The following is a 14,600-nucleotide window of genomic DNA, read 5'->3' on the forward strand; positions in this document are numbered from 1 at the left end:
CCAATGCCCTAATCTCCAACATACTCTATCCATTCACCCTGCCAGCCAATATCTCCTCTCCAGGAAGCCTAAACTCTCCCGCTGATCTGGGATTTAGCCCGGTCCTCTGGCCAGAGCATTGCACAACTCTTTCTCTGCGGCCTGCTAGGAGGCATGTTAATGTCAATGCAGTGGTGTGACAGGCAGGACAGAGCGAGAGAGAGAAGCGGAAATTTGCGGCCAGCTATGAGGAGATAAAAGGCTCCCAGAGAAGGAACCGAGACGCAGAGCTGTTAAAATGAGTGGCAAAGCATCCTCAATTTGGCAGGGATGTCAAAGAGGAGACATAACTCCACTGAGACAAGCTGGAGAGGTTTTCAGCGCCCCTGAAACGAGGGGCTTTTGTAGAGAAGGCACCAGTTTTTGCAAAAGAATCAGGGGAGGAAAAAGACACATTTTAAGTGGAAGAGGCAAAGAGACAGAGCTGTCGGATGGCAAACCTTTGATTACTGTTTTAACTTCCAAGGGAGAGAGATGAAGGAGGGCAGGAAAGGTAATGATGAAGAAATGTGACAACAGGCTCCCGTCCTGTCTGACACCAGAGGAGCGCAGTGTTTGTGCGTACCCAAAGACTCACAAACCTCTCCAGCACTAGTTTTGTCTGTAACACACACACACACACACACACACACACACACACACTCTGAATCACAGGTAGATGCGCTCACTTGAAGGACACAACGTTCATATTGCATCTACAGGTGTTGCGCATGAAACAAAGACAGCAGAAGAATGAAAGTACGTGACAAGACTCAGTGGTCAGTAAAATACAAAGCATAGACAAAATGTGAATTTGTTTGAAAATGCAGCACCTGCAGCAAAGTGATATTTTCTGGTACTTACAGTAGAGTATGTTCAAAAGCTTACATAATGCTTGGCTTTTGTATACCTTCTACAGCAAATTTCCATTCATCATGATGCAAATAGAAATAAAGCCATGATGAAAACTGGATATAATTATTGGCTCTGGATATCTACTATAATGAATCATAGACACACAACTTTAAATATAACACATTTTTCACGTTTGACATTCAGGATACTGAATGCTAGTAAAGCTTGTACACATTTATCTAAAATAGAGTTCAACAGCTTTCTAAGAATAAGAATCAACTTTGAACCTTATCTTTAAGTTCCGCAGCTATTTCTATTTTTGCATTCAAATCATTACAGCTTGTGGCCGGTTAGCTCAGTTGGTAGAGCGGGCGCACATAAGCACAGGTTTATTCCTCAATGCACAAGGTCCAGGGTTTGAGTCTGACCTGTGATGGTTTTCCTGCATGTCTCCCCCCCCTCTCTCCCCTTTCATATCTCAGCTTTCCTATCCAATAAAGGCAGAAATCCCCCCCGCCAAAAAAAGAATCATTACAGCTCTGTTTCCTCATTAATGTTTTGCATTACTGAGTGCTTCTTTACGTTTGAGGCGTTGTTTTTCTTGTCATAAACACTAGAAAGCTCTGTGATTTGGACTGTGAATTGTCTCTGTGACATTAGGCATGTTGTTGTGAGATGAGCCAGGCCTGCGCAGAATCGATCACCGGCGATCGCCGCCCAATGCATGCCGGTTAGATTTGTGTCCGACTTGATCCTGACTTGCTCTGATGTCATGCACATGTGGACAACGATACCCTCACGAGATCAAGGCGGCCGCAGGTTTTAGAGCCAGGTGCTGCAGTTGCTCTCCACTGACTGCAAGACCCAGGGCATGATGGGAAACGCCTGGCTCTTAGCTGATCCAACAGCTGATGGGTTCAGAATCGACTCAACATGATGACGTTTTATATAAACTTTTTATTGTTTTTGAATTGTAGGGATTTTAATTGCTATTTGTCTGATTTAAAGGCTTATAGTGATGTTTAGAAGTTTAGAAGACTACAGCAACAGATCGCAGGTAGAGCATTTTAACAGCTACTCTGTTTTAATAGTAACAACTGGAGACTGTGTACAAGCTGATATATGGGTCTTATAACATTTTATTAAATCGGAATCAGACCTAACAGGATGTGAGTGTTTCTGTGACTTCCTGTTCAGCCTGAAGGCTGCTAGAATAAGGTTGTAAACTGTCCGACTTGACCACGGCTTTTTGTCACTACCCCCAGCTGCTGCTGCATGCTCTCGTCCACTTTACAGGCGAGGCGCAGTTCATCTCGAACAAGCCTATTGTTTGCTCACTGCTAGACACAAACCAAGCGCCAGGAGCAGGCAGTTCAGTTCAGCCAATCAGCTTTAACTATTAGAACAGGTGCAATGACTGTCTGAATGATGATGAAGGATTATCCATGTAGGCAAAAGGACTTCTGCGGATCTGTAGTTACTGATTGTAATTAAAAGAGACAGTGTTTAGGAATAATATGTTGTCAACCCCAAAAGAGCAAACTCTAAATTGATTGCTGCCGACTGTAATTCACACAGACACCACTTTCTGAAAGCGCTGTCTCAGCTCGATCCAACTCAAAGTCTGCTTATCAATGCAATACTAAAAGGTACAGTTAAACTCTTTGACCTGAGGTTGCACTACATCTATCAGCTCTACCTCCTTTTCCTCTATAGTGTATAACGACTTTACACTTTGGCACAATGTTGTCATCACTTATAGCGCACTACAAATACTTGTACACATTTTGCTTGACTCATTACTTCAGAGTTACAGTTTCTAATTTATAAGCAGATCTTCATTTTCCTGGCACTGGGCCCAGAACTGTGTTTCACTGATAATTAACGTTGATGCTAAGGGGCCTGTCAGATGGCCTTATGTATTAAACATTGCATCAAGGCATAACAGGGAATATCAATCACACTGAAGAGAGAGTGCCTATTTATCAAGTGTTTACATTGCTATTTACCTTGTCAGTCAAATAAAAAGACAAATGGTATTTTACAATGTGTGCATTTGTCTGCTATGGGAGCAATGCATCAGAACAGAAACACTGAGGGAGAGCAGCATTTAATCACAGCTGAACATGAAGTTGTTTCATGTACTGTATGAGCATGCATGGCAGAGTTGTGAACCTCAAAAGGATTGATTGATAGAATAGCTGTCCGATCAGTGAGCGTCTGTCCCTGATATCAATCCATCCCACTAGTCATGAAAGCTCACTGTAGTGGGTGCTAACCTCCCAGTAGATTCCTTCGAGACTCCCCGCGTTCATACAGCAAAATTCAAATGGATGACCTTGCTGATCCTAGCCCAGGGAAACAGCTGGAGTGTCCTAGAATACCAATGAGCTTAATTAATCTCCCTTATTAAACATAAACAAGCAGCAGTCTGTAGGGAGGGGAGATGGAGCAGAGCAGAGATCTGGGGCTCCTTTCACAAATCTCTTCAGCCACCCACCACGATAACCCATGCGAATGAGCTTGGCTCAGGCGGCTCCCAAAAGTCCACAAATCATAGTTTCATTTCCAGCGACGTGCAACATGAAAGTTAATAACCAGTGTGGAATAATAACATTCTTCACATTTTTTCATTCATGTTACCGCCACAGAGATGTACATTATGTTAGTTAGTCACCCTATAATAATAATAATAATATAAACACTTCCAATTTTTCATCCTATAGTCTCGCTGAATCAACAGTGGCTCCTGGTCACTAGATGTTCATTGTTCATATTAATACGTGTAGCTGGAAGCAAAGCTACCTGAGTGACATTTACTGCAGCAATGACTAATGGCCATGATTCATCACCAAAAAGAAAAGCTGTGATGGTGACACTTCTGAATCTGATACAGAAAGCATATTCAGATATTGTGCATCAGATAATGTTGGATAAGAATGTGACAGAATATCACCATAGACCAGAAATGTACAATATACGTGACAACATGGCTGTGATGCATACGCTGAGCAATTTCCACAGAGAGGAATAAAAAAGAAAAGGGTAAAATGAAGGGAAGAGACAGAAATAGAAATAGAGAACAAAGACATAAAAAGTGGCAGACTGGAGAATGAGCAACAGAACACAAGACAGATGAACAGAGACAAAAACAGAAGGGAGAAAAAGGTGACCAATGGAGCAATAAAGAGATAAAAAAGCACAACTGAGAGAAGATCTTTGATCGGTAGTGCACAATGCATTGTGCCAGTCTGGTTCTCAGAAATCCCTCTGGCACATTGAATGTCTGACGCAACTGTGGACTGCCAGACTCTCTTTCCCACCTCTCTTTACTGAACAGACCAAACACACCAGTGTTTGCTTGGTTTTTAGAGCAGTACCACAAAGAAGTATTACACACTCACCAACACTACGGCTCAGTATGTGATGTGACTACAGCTGAAAAAAAAAATTCAGTTCACAATTCTCAGGATACACTGGATACCATGCAGTTTCTCTAAACCGCTGAGAATAATAGCAACTTGTTTTGTCACATCCTGCTCCATCATGTCCTTCTTTGAAATTGTGGTTTATTGAAATGAATAATGCTTATCCATTGCTAGGTTCATCCAAACAAAGCTAAAACTTGGGACAAAGGCAAGTTTCGTGGTCACATTGAGGCTTTCAATTGCCACTCGCAAACACTCACATCTAACACTCCACGTTATAAAAAAGCCCGCAATAGTAACACATCATACCTTACATTACCTTACCCAAGGTTAACTACACAGTTTCCCTCATCTGAAATGCTAAAGAAATGTAAAAATCATATTAAAAAAAGGAAATGTAGGTGAGTTTCAAATCGATGCTTGGAATTTACAGTATGGTTTAGAATAACAAAACTTGATTGAGGAGTCCTCTAAGCATTGCAGCATTTAACTAAAATGGAAGAAGTCTGTCTGTCTGTTTGCATGTCTGTCCTTCGATTTTCTCGACAACCGTTCATCCGATCGACTTCACACTTGGCAGGTGTATTGCTGAGGACCCAAGAAAGCGTAGTGTCGATGTACAGGACATATGTATTATAGTGTGTTATGTACATACTGTGTAGTGTATTAAAAGGAGACCCCTAATAACTGTTATCGCCGAACAGCATGCTGGGTAAAGCTTGCTCTCCTTTGCTCACTACAGTAAACTCAAGAACAGATGAAGAACAAGAGACTGGAGATGTTATGTTGGAGGAAATTCAAACATTTCAAGCATCAGCTATGTAACTTTCAAAATAAACGCTTTTGTTGCCAGAAATAGCCTGGTCCAAAAAATAGCTAGCTGTTAGCAAATACTCTAGCATTACTAGGGGACGCAACTACGTCATGGCAGGTGTATTGCTCAGGACCCGAGGAAGTGGAGTGTCGAGTGTGAAGTTGTTTGGATGAGCACTATTGAAAAAGCTGCAAGCAGCAATACCGAAGGCCAAGCAATCGGCCCATTACGAACAGGCATGTTTTGAACGGGCACTGCACTGGTTGCAAAGAATAGATGAAGACCAACGTGCAAAGAATGTTTTGCAGCGTTTAGAAAACAGTGCCGGGAACAATGATGAAACCTGTGATTTTCAATGCTCTGCAAGATGACTGAGGGATGGGAGTCTGACAAAGACAGAAATTATGTGGCTCTCTTTTATTTCTCTAGGTCACTGTAGAGGACCAATTATGCCACCTCAAGACAGGGAAGTAGAAATTAACTTTATTACCCCTCACAAGACTCTTGCTGGGCTTCAAGAGCATTCACGGCCTTGGACTCTATACTGGGAAAAGGAGCACTACGGGATTATTATTAGAAATGTCTTCAGTGGGACCTACTATATGTGCACCTGGACCTTCACCATCTACGAACACACCCACCATGCTAACACAAACCTGTATGAAATTAAATCAATTTAATCACAAAGCATATGCTCTTTTCAGAAGCTGAAGGGAGAGGAGGAGAGACGTGGAGAATGAGTCAGTGACTGGCCTTTGATCCACACATCTCTTTTGAGTAGTTAAGTTATTGTTAATGAAAACAAAAGATCAATACAGACTGTACTGTACAGTGCTTGTACAATGGTGTTTCCTAAGGTATTTAAAACACAGTCAGAAACATGGTTGTGTTAACTTGAAATACCCTCTATTATTTTGGAAAGGCAGTAAAAGCTTGCTGATGGAAGCTGGCCACTTTGGTATACGTCTAGTATTGGCACATCAGCAAACACTACTGGAAACTGAAATTTAATTTTTGCCTGCAGACTGCCATATGTTGATGTGGCTGCTCCGGGTGTTGGCTAATGAATAGGATTGTCCTGGGCACCATCTCAGTGATCCTGGATCAGCACTTGTGAGCGCTGAGAGGCTGAATAAATCTGCACCCTGATCTCACAATCAGCCGTTCTAGTCTATTTCACGAAGAATGCAGCTTTGGGAGCCCCAATACCTTTACATCCAAATCTCTTTTCCTTCTAACAAAGTGGCTGGCACTGCTGAATAGAAATCAGCCCAAGCACATTCAGTTAAACTATTGCAGAACAAATCCCAGCCAACAGAAAGAAGGAGTGCAACTATTTTTGTATCCCTGTTTGCATTATTCATGTAAGAAATTGCATGCCGGTCAATGGAACAACAGTAGAAAGGCTGAGTGAAGAAGAGAGGGAGAAAAATGGAACATAAATAAGGGACGGCTGCAGTCGATAATAGTAGTGATAGAGTCAGTGGCTCCAATTCATTGGTTGAAAGATTAATGGTGCAGAGATGAGTACAGCAGGGAGACAATAAGAAGCAAAGGAGAAGAATGAGGGAACAGAGGGAGGGAGGTGGGAAGAGATGAATGGTGAGAAGAAAAACTGCAGACAGTTAGGACAGGAGAAGATGAGCAATTATTATCCTGCATTGGTACTTATAGAGTGCTGATTTTAATTTGATGATGATGATAAGTATGTTAATGCGTGCATAATTGTGTTCTGGAGTATAGAAACATAAAGCCTGCTTGGATTGTGTGTGTGCACCAAGGTTATAATCGTTAACGAAAACGAACGAAATAACGAAAACTAGGTGGGAAAAAACACCGTCGCTAACTGAAATAAAAATAAAAACGAGGCATTACAAAAAAACGATAACTACACTAAAACTGTAATGTCTGTTTGCAAAACTAACTAAAATAAAATAAAATTATCGAGTAAATGTCCTTAGTTTTCGTCTTTGTCAGGTTTGTCCCCATCTCCCTTCCCATACGAAAAGAGTTGAATCTCACTCAACTGTCCCTCCTGACTCCGTTAAAAGGCCAAAATACACTGTGGCCAAATGTGTCAAAACAGTTGCCCCTAATTTCTATGTCTACACCGTCAGCAGCTAGGAACTAACGCCACTGTCCTATAGCTGTCCTATTTTCCCCCACCAACTGCCTGCTCGTACATATCGGCTCCCAATGGCAGCAAAGCTAACAGGGAATTATTCATCTTGTGTCATGCCTAACTTTAGTGGATCATGACATATCGCATAAGGAATTAATCGGCAGATGGTTTGGTTTAAAATGATACCAAACCTTTCTAGGTATGTCAGTATTTGAGCAACAACAAAGTCCAAAATGTGGCCAGACTAGGTGAGGCTTGTTTTCAGCCTAGCCGGAAATGTCTTTTGCTGTGTGATTTGTTGTTATCCACCAGCCGTTTAAGAGAGGTGAGGTTTAGGAGTCAATGATGGTATAAAAAAAGAGCAGTCAATAAAATATATATATATTTTTTTTTTATTGTGAATCACTGCAACCATGAGAGGTCCTTGAGCATACAGTCATAAATGTGCACACAAATGTTTTGGGCTGATAGGTCCAGTAGTATGCGAGATTAGCTGCAGACAGAAACACATGCACGCATGCACGCACACACACACACACACACACACACACACACACACACACACACACACACACACACACACACACACACACACACACAATTAAATGCATGATCCAGGCTAAAGATAAGCCTGGCGGAGATAATAAACACGTTTTCGCCAATAGCCTGCGCAATATAACTTCTTGGTGTAAAAATTATTTCTGGTGCTTTAAATGCAAAGTAAACCTTACCTTACCTTACCTCTTAGCTTCTCTATCACAGTAAGGCTTGGAGGTAAAAAATTAATAAAGAAAAGAGGTCTGTCATCCATATTAGGTCTAGGTTTTCTGTCCAGGCTGATTATCACTGATATGGTGTGACAGGGGGCAGCTGGCAAACAGAACAGATAAACAGTCTACTGCCAACCATCCCTGACCTGCTTGGTGCTGAATCTGACCTAATCAACAATGAGCCTGCTGCGGAGAAACCCAGGCAGTCTCAGACAATGATGGACACACAAACTGACAAACAGGCTGGCTATGCTCTCAGGAAACCACAATGGTGCATTTACTTCCCATCTGTGTTTCTCAGCCCTAAGCAGAGAAAACAGATGTGGATGGATAAATAAATGTTATTTTTCCCTAACTGCCATAAACATACAATCCTATCAATACTGGTCACAGTGTGCTCTGAGTACAGCCACACATTAAAAAGCACCTGGCTGCTTCTTTTGGCAAAGCACCTCCAGCTTTTCAGAAAAGACTATACATAATGACGTCAGGCAAATACTGAACAAAAGTTTTTTTTAGGAGGCCGGTGGTTTCCAACAATAATATCAAGGATGGAAAGATGCAACAAAGTCCCTATACAAAGATTGGTTTTGTTAGTGAGTAAAAAAGGAGCTATATTGTGCCTGCAGTCAAAATTAAAATACATGTTAAACATAAGGAGGCAGTGTAGGATCAAATCTGGCTAATTTTGGGAACATCTGGTAAGTGTTTGCCTATTTTGCACTACCACTTTATCAGATTTTAAACGCACTAATTAGCTTCATCACTAGCAGGATCAGTGCCACCTGCAGGCAATGGGTTTCAACACGTCTTGTCTATAGCTGCTGTTATTGCCAACCCGTTCTCACTCCGAACTTTGGACAGTGGCTGAAGCAGCATGTACACAGGGGTTGGCGAGTACTATGTAAGGGGGAAATTCCGCGTATGGGAGGTTGGTCGGGGTGGTGGATGGGTCAAACACAGGACTTTCACTCAGGAGACCGGGATTCGTGTCCCGCGTGTGTCTTTAACCGTCCCGTTATTGCCTCGTGTCACGGAAGCTGCTTTCTTCTTTAACTGGCCCGTTATTCCCACGTGTCACGGAAGCGTAAGCACACCCACAACCTTTTCCTAAACTCAACCGTCCCGTTACTGCGAGTCACAGAAACATAAGCCCACCCACAAGCTTTTCCTTAACATAACTGCGTCAAAAGGGACGCCAATAGTCCCGACCATGCGCGTTTAGTTAAAGCGCGTTATAAGACGCTAAAGGAGACTTTTAGCGTCAATAACAACGACAAAGGCACCTGACCAAGCGTCCGTATTTTACGAGATGGGAGTGAGAATGTATTGTTATTGCACAGGGAACAAAGGAGTTTGTACACCTATTGCTCTTGAACCGGGGTACTCTAAATCTACGGCCTGAGGGGAGTATTTCAAACTCAAAGTGAAGGGGGTGCTTTGTGCAGTCTTATATAGACCGGGCCTTGCGAAGTAGTTGCTGGTCAAATATAGCCATCAAGGGGGGACTGTAGGATACCTATTACCTTACCCCAATACCTTCACAATATGGCTTAGGTGGTCTTTGACCCTGATGTGCAGGTTACCATACCAGGCATAGCAAAAGTAATAAAGACATAATTTTCTTATCTGCATTAAAAGTATTTAACTTCCTAAGAAAGTACAACCGCTGCTGTCCCTTCTTACAGACCGCATCACAATTGGCATCAAACTTAAGGTTTTTATCAATGACTGTTCCTGCATACTTATACTGTTCAACAAACTCAACTCCAGTTCCTTTAATGAAAATCTGAGATGGTGGGAGATGACTTCCTAAAATCATTGACCATATCCTTGGTCTTTGTGGCATTTGATTGGAGAAATGCCTAATCACACCGCTGGACAAGCTCATCTACCACTGGCCCATGCTCAGATTCATCTTTACAGAGCAGGCTGATGATGACCGTGTCATCAGAGAACTCCAGGATGTGCCTGCTGGCTTCTACAGTCATTAGTGTAAAAAATTTACAGCAATGGGGACAGGACACAGCCCTGAGGAAAGCCAGTAGAAGAGCTGTTCTGACAGATTCACCCTAACCTTCTGAGACCTATGTTAAAATATCTACAATCCAGCCAACAGAATTTACCGTGTCCGTGTGTGTTGAAACATTGTGCATCAAACATGGCACCGAAAACCTCAGCACATCTGGTAGGACATCAAAGCATAAATGTAAGTTGCTAAACTACTCCCTCCTCCCACTACACCGAACAGCTCCCTTGACCTAACACCAGGGATGATTTGAGATAACTCTCCGTCAATGCCTGCCACACACACACGCACACACGCACGCACACAGACACACACACGATTAATTAATACAAAATTAATATGAATTTACCAACCCATAGCAGACATCCACAGACACACTACTTTCACACATATATCTATTTTGTATATAGACCCAATTACCCATTTCAAACTGTCTACACACAACAACTATGACCAACTAAAATGCATACCCACACTTCCAATTGAATGTGTGTGGTGTCTGTATTAGTGTCTGCCTTCGCTTGTACATGTGTGTTTAGTACATGCCCATGCACACGGTTACACACTTCATTATGATAAAAACTGACTTGCTGGGATTAATAAACTAACATCAAGACCCCTAGAAGGTGGTCATGTCTTCATTATCTGTGATCGTAAGTAAAGGCAACACAGACAGAGGACCCCGGCTGCTAGTATTGAGATTGTGAAGTGATTAGCTATGCCTACAATCAATACTTACATCTTCCTATTTTATCCCTGCTGAATAAATACACTGATAGCAACACTCCCACAAAGGAGGTCTAAAGGTCCATTTCCTGCTCTGAATATGTTAAAAACAAGGATCACTCATTATCACACAAGCGCTAATACAGTAGATCAAGAGTCTATTCCTAAGAGAATATGCACTGAGTTCATTAAAAGAACGGATGAATGTAAAGCTTGTAATGTAAACAAAAAATGTTGCATACACTGTACATACTATTTTTACGTAATAACAAGAAAAGCACAGCTGTAATCAATAACACTAACGATAGCTGATTTAGATGTCCCAGTAAACCAGGTGAGTGAGACAGCATGCTGTTAGCAGTGCCCTCCACTGGCACAGCAGCATCTAAAATGGAGCCATTAGTTAAACCTATGTTTGACAAGTCAAAATGTCTGCTGAGATGAAGGGCTACAAGAATTCTCTTAATACATCCATGGCTACAAGCTTGCCGAATGTTAGCTGTTCCAGTGTAGTGTTAATTTCGTCAGACGAGACTAAATATGTTCGTCAACAACCTTTTTTTCCATGACTAAGATGAGACGATGACGAGACTGCGCCAATGTCCAAAAACGCTGACTAAGACTAAATTAACATGCATTATTGTTGACAAAAAAAGACGAGACTAAAATGTTTTGCATAAAATAAAAGCTAAGGTAAAATCTCTCTTCATTTTTGTCTACAATCGTCTCTACTTCAGGCCAATTTTTTCCCCCACAACTTTATCTAAATAAGCGCAATTCAATCAGGCGCGGCTTGGCTGCGGCTCATCTAGAGATTCGGCGTGTCCCCTTTTTTTCGTCTAGCCGTCACACATCCAGGTAGCGATGTGGCCCGGGCGGGGGAGGGAGGGAGGAAGCCAGCCCGGTTCAGCCAGCCTGGTTCAGCCTGCTGGAGAAGCCGCTACAGCGAGTAGCGATGTCCCCCGGCCCCGGGCAAGGGAAGGAGACAGGCTTAGCATGCTGGTGAAGCCGCTCTTAAACAGCTTGCAGAACGGCCGGGGAAATGCATGCAACTGCTGGCAACAAAACAACGTGCTGTAGAGCCCAGGAGCCCTGGCGCTTACCCAATATGTGTCTGTGTAGCCTACGATTGTATTTGCATGAAGGAAGAGGCTCGATATAAAACTAGACGCGTTTAAGAAAGTTGCATTCAACAAAAAGTGTATTTCGTCAGGTAATTATGACATTTAACCAATATTTGAGATTTTGACTGATGATCATTTGACTGAAATGGTTATCAGAAATAATCTCAGAAATTATTTATTTAAAAAAAGACTAAAATGTTTTGACTAAAACTTGACTAAGATACCTTGAGTTCTCTTTTGACTAAAACTAGACTAAAATGATGAGACTTTTAGTCGACTAAAACTTGACTAACAAAAAAAGATATGTGAATGACTAAATATGACTAAAACTAACAAGGACATTTGGCACAAGACTAAGGCTGTGTCTCATTTCTCTGTCTTAGGCTGCATCTCATTTCTCTATCTTACCCCTACCCCTTACCCTTACCCCTTAGTTTTGCATGCTCCCGTGAGAGTAAGTGCTGTCCCAATACTCATTTTGGTCGAGGGGTAGGGCTAAGGTGAAGGGCTATATACCCCTTAACGCCAAGTAAGAACGCAAGCTTACTTGAACAGCAAGGGACCCAGATTCATTGCGCAACAAGGAACATGGCTGCCCGGTCGACCAAAGAGATCCATAAATGTAAGTATTTTCGGCTTAAAGAATTGATTTAAAAATTACGACGGTCTTGTTTTGTGCTCTACACAGTCCTGTACATATATATTGCAACCATATTTGTAATTGAAACGTTTTTAAAAATCGCTAGCTTGCTATGCTAATGCTAACGCTAAAGTTAACGTTGACGTTAACGTTAGCTACAGTGCTTATTTGCACAACAGTAACGCATTTCTCTGCCTTGAATGGACTCCATGCATGTCTACAGTGTTAACTAAACTCCATTAGCTACTTTGGAGACATCGATACGTGCTTTACACTGTCCTGTATCACACAGGGACGCAGGAGGAAACCCAGCAGATCCACTTTCTGAAAACGAGCAGAAGCCATTCATTATTGTATTGGTACTGTATTATTGTAATCATGTGTAATTCATTCCTGTTCATGCACCTGTACATTGTTGTTGGTTATGATACAGGACACTAATGAAAGAAATGGGGTATGAGGGGAAAGGTTACTGGCCAACAGGCATCAGAATGGGGTCTGGAATTTCAGAATAGCTGTAGTTTTTTGTTTGTTTGTGGTCTTATTGAAATTTATTGAAAAGATTTCTGGTACAGGATATACAATCCTCTATCCCAGACTCTAAAAGACACAAAACAAATGTATGTATATATATACACATATACATACATACATACATATATACACATACATACATATATATATATATATATATACACACACATGCATATATATATGTACACACACATATACACCTACACACATACATGCACATCTACAAAAACACATTCAATTCATAATTGAAGTTTTCTAAAAGTTCATAAATAAATTACATAAATTAATTACATAAATTACTGACAAGCTTTATATTTATACATTACACATTTTGACAAGCAAAATGCATTCAGCCTATTCTTAAAGGAATTAATAGAAGGGGAACGCACAACTTCTTCTGGAAGGTCATTCTATGATTTTACCGCACGGAGTGTGAAAAAGTTCTTTCTCTTTTCAGACAGGCATGTTCTAGGGTAAAGTTTTAAAGAATTCCCTCGTGTCTCGTACCTATTGTTCATTTATTGTTGTCTTGTGTGTCTTTTTTTAGTTTTATACATTTGAGTGCCTTTTTTTATATGTGTGTGACATGTAAGTTACGGTTCTAATAGTTGTAATAATGTTTACTTTATTGGGCAATAAAGACAGCTTTTTGTTAACAAAGAAAGTGTTTCTGAATATCAATGACATTCAAAACAGTGATAACTGAAACAGATAAACAACACACCATGCAGAGTGTATACAAATATTTATTGCAAACAGACCTAAGTATGCATGATGATGTCCCATTTCATAGGAGTATGTTTTCACCCCTACCCCTTACCACTCGTTTTCGAGGGCCAAGGGCTAGGGGTAATAAGGGGTAGGGGTAAGGGGTAGGGGTAGGGGTAAGACAGAGAAATGGGATTCAGCCTAAGACTAAGTTAACAAATAGGTGACAAAACTAACACTATTCCAGTGGTGTGGTTCTGCTATCAGTCTGGGCCACAGGAGAAGTGACTGACACTGTGCAGCAGTTTCAGCTGTTGTCAATTGACAACTACCGCACACTCATGGCTATTTATCTCCCCTGTCGTGAACAACAAGCCAACAATACGTTTTCTGGGGTGAGAAAAGAAAACATCCACGGAGTAACAGTCAGTGTTCACAAGCTCTTATACCTGCATGTGTATTCCACTGAGTAAAATAACAATTTTAGTTAAGATAGTTAGTTAGGAATGATGTGAAATATGAAATTAGTATTCAAAAAAAGCTGTGTATCATAAATGCATCCACATGTTTAAGTGCATGACCTTACACAAGCAGTTACATCTAGAACTTACAGCAAACAAGACATACTGACCATGTAATGTGTGTTGCAGCACATTTCACATGCGGTATCTGAGATATGTAGGTTCCCTTCTGCCTGCCCAAATTCTGCAACTGACATTTCTGCTGACCAGCACTCCCGAGCTCTCTGTCCTGCTTTAGTATTTTCTTCCCCCCATCCTTCTTCCTAGGGCAATTTTCCAGCTCTTTCCTCTCTTCTTTTCTACTAAGAAAT

At 41.4% G+C, this 14,600-nt stretch overlaps 1 protein-coding gene across 1 annotated transcript in view; it reads right to left on the bottom strand.

Moving 5' to 3' along the window:
* The window catches only part of b4galnt4a (beta-1,4-N-acetyl-galactosaminyl transferase 4a), a 141,999-nt gene that overhangs the window by 61,142 nt on the left and 66,257 nt on the right, over window positions 1-14,600 (bottom strand). The window lies entirely within an intron of this gene.

The sequence above is a fragment of the Sander vitreus genome, chromosome 8 (assembly GCF_031162955.1).
Source record: "Sander vitreus isolate 19-12246 chromosome 8, sanVit1, whole genome shotgun sequence".
Classification (NCBI taxonomy): Eukaryota; Metazoa; Chordata; class Actinopteri; order Perciformes; family Percidae; genus Sander; species Sander vitreus.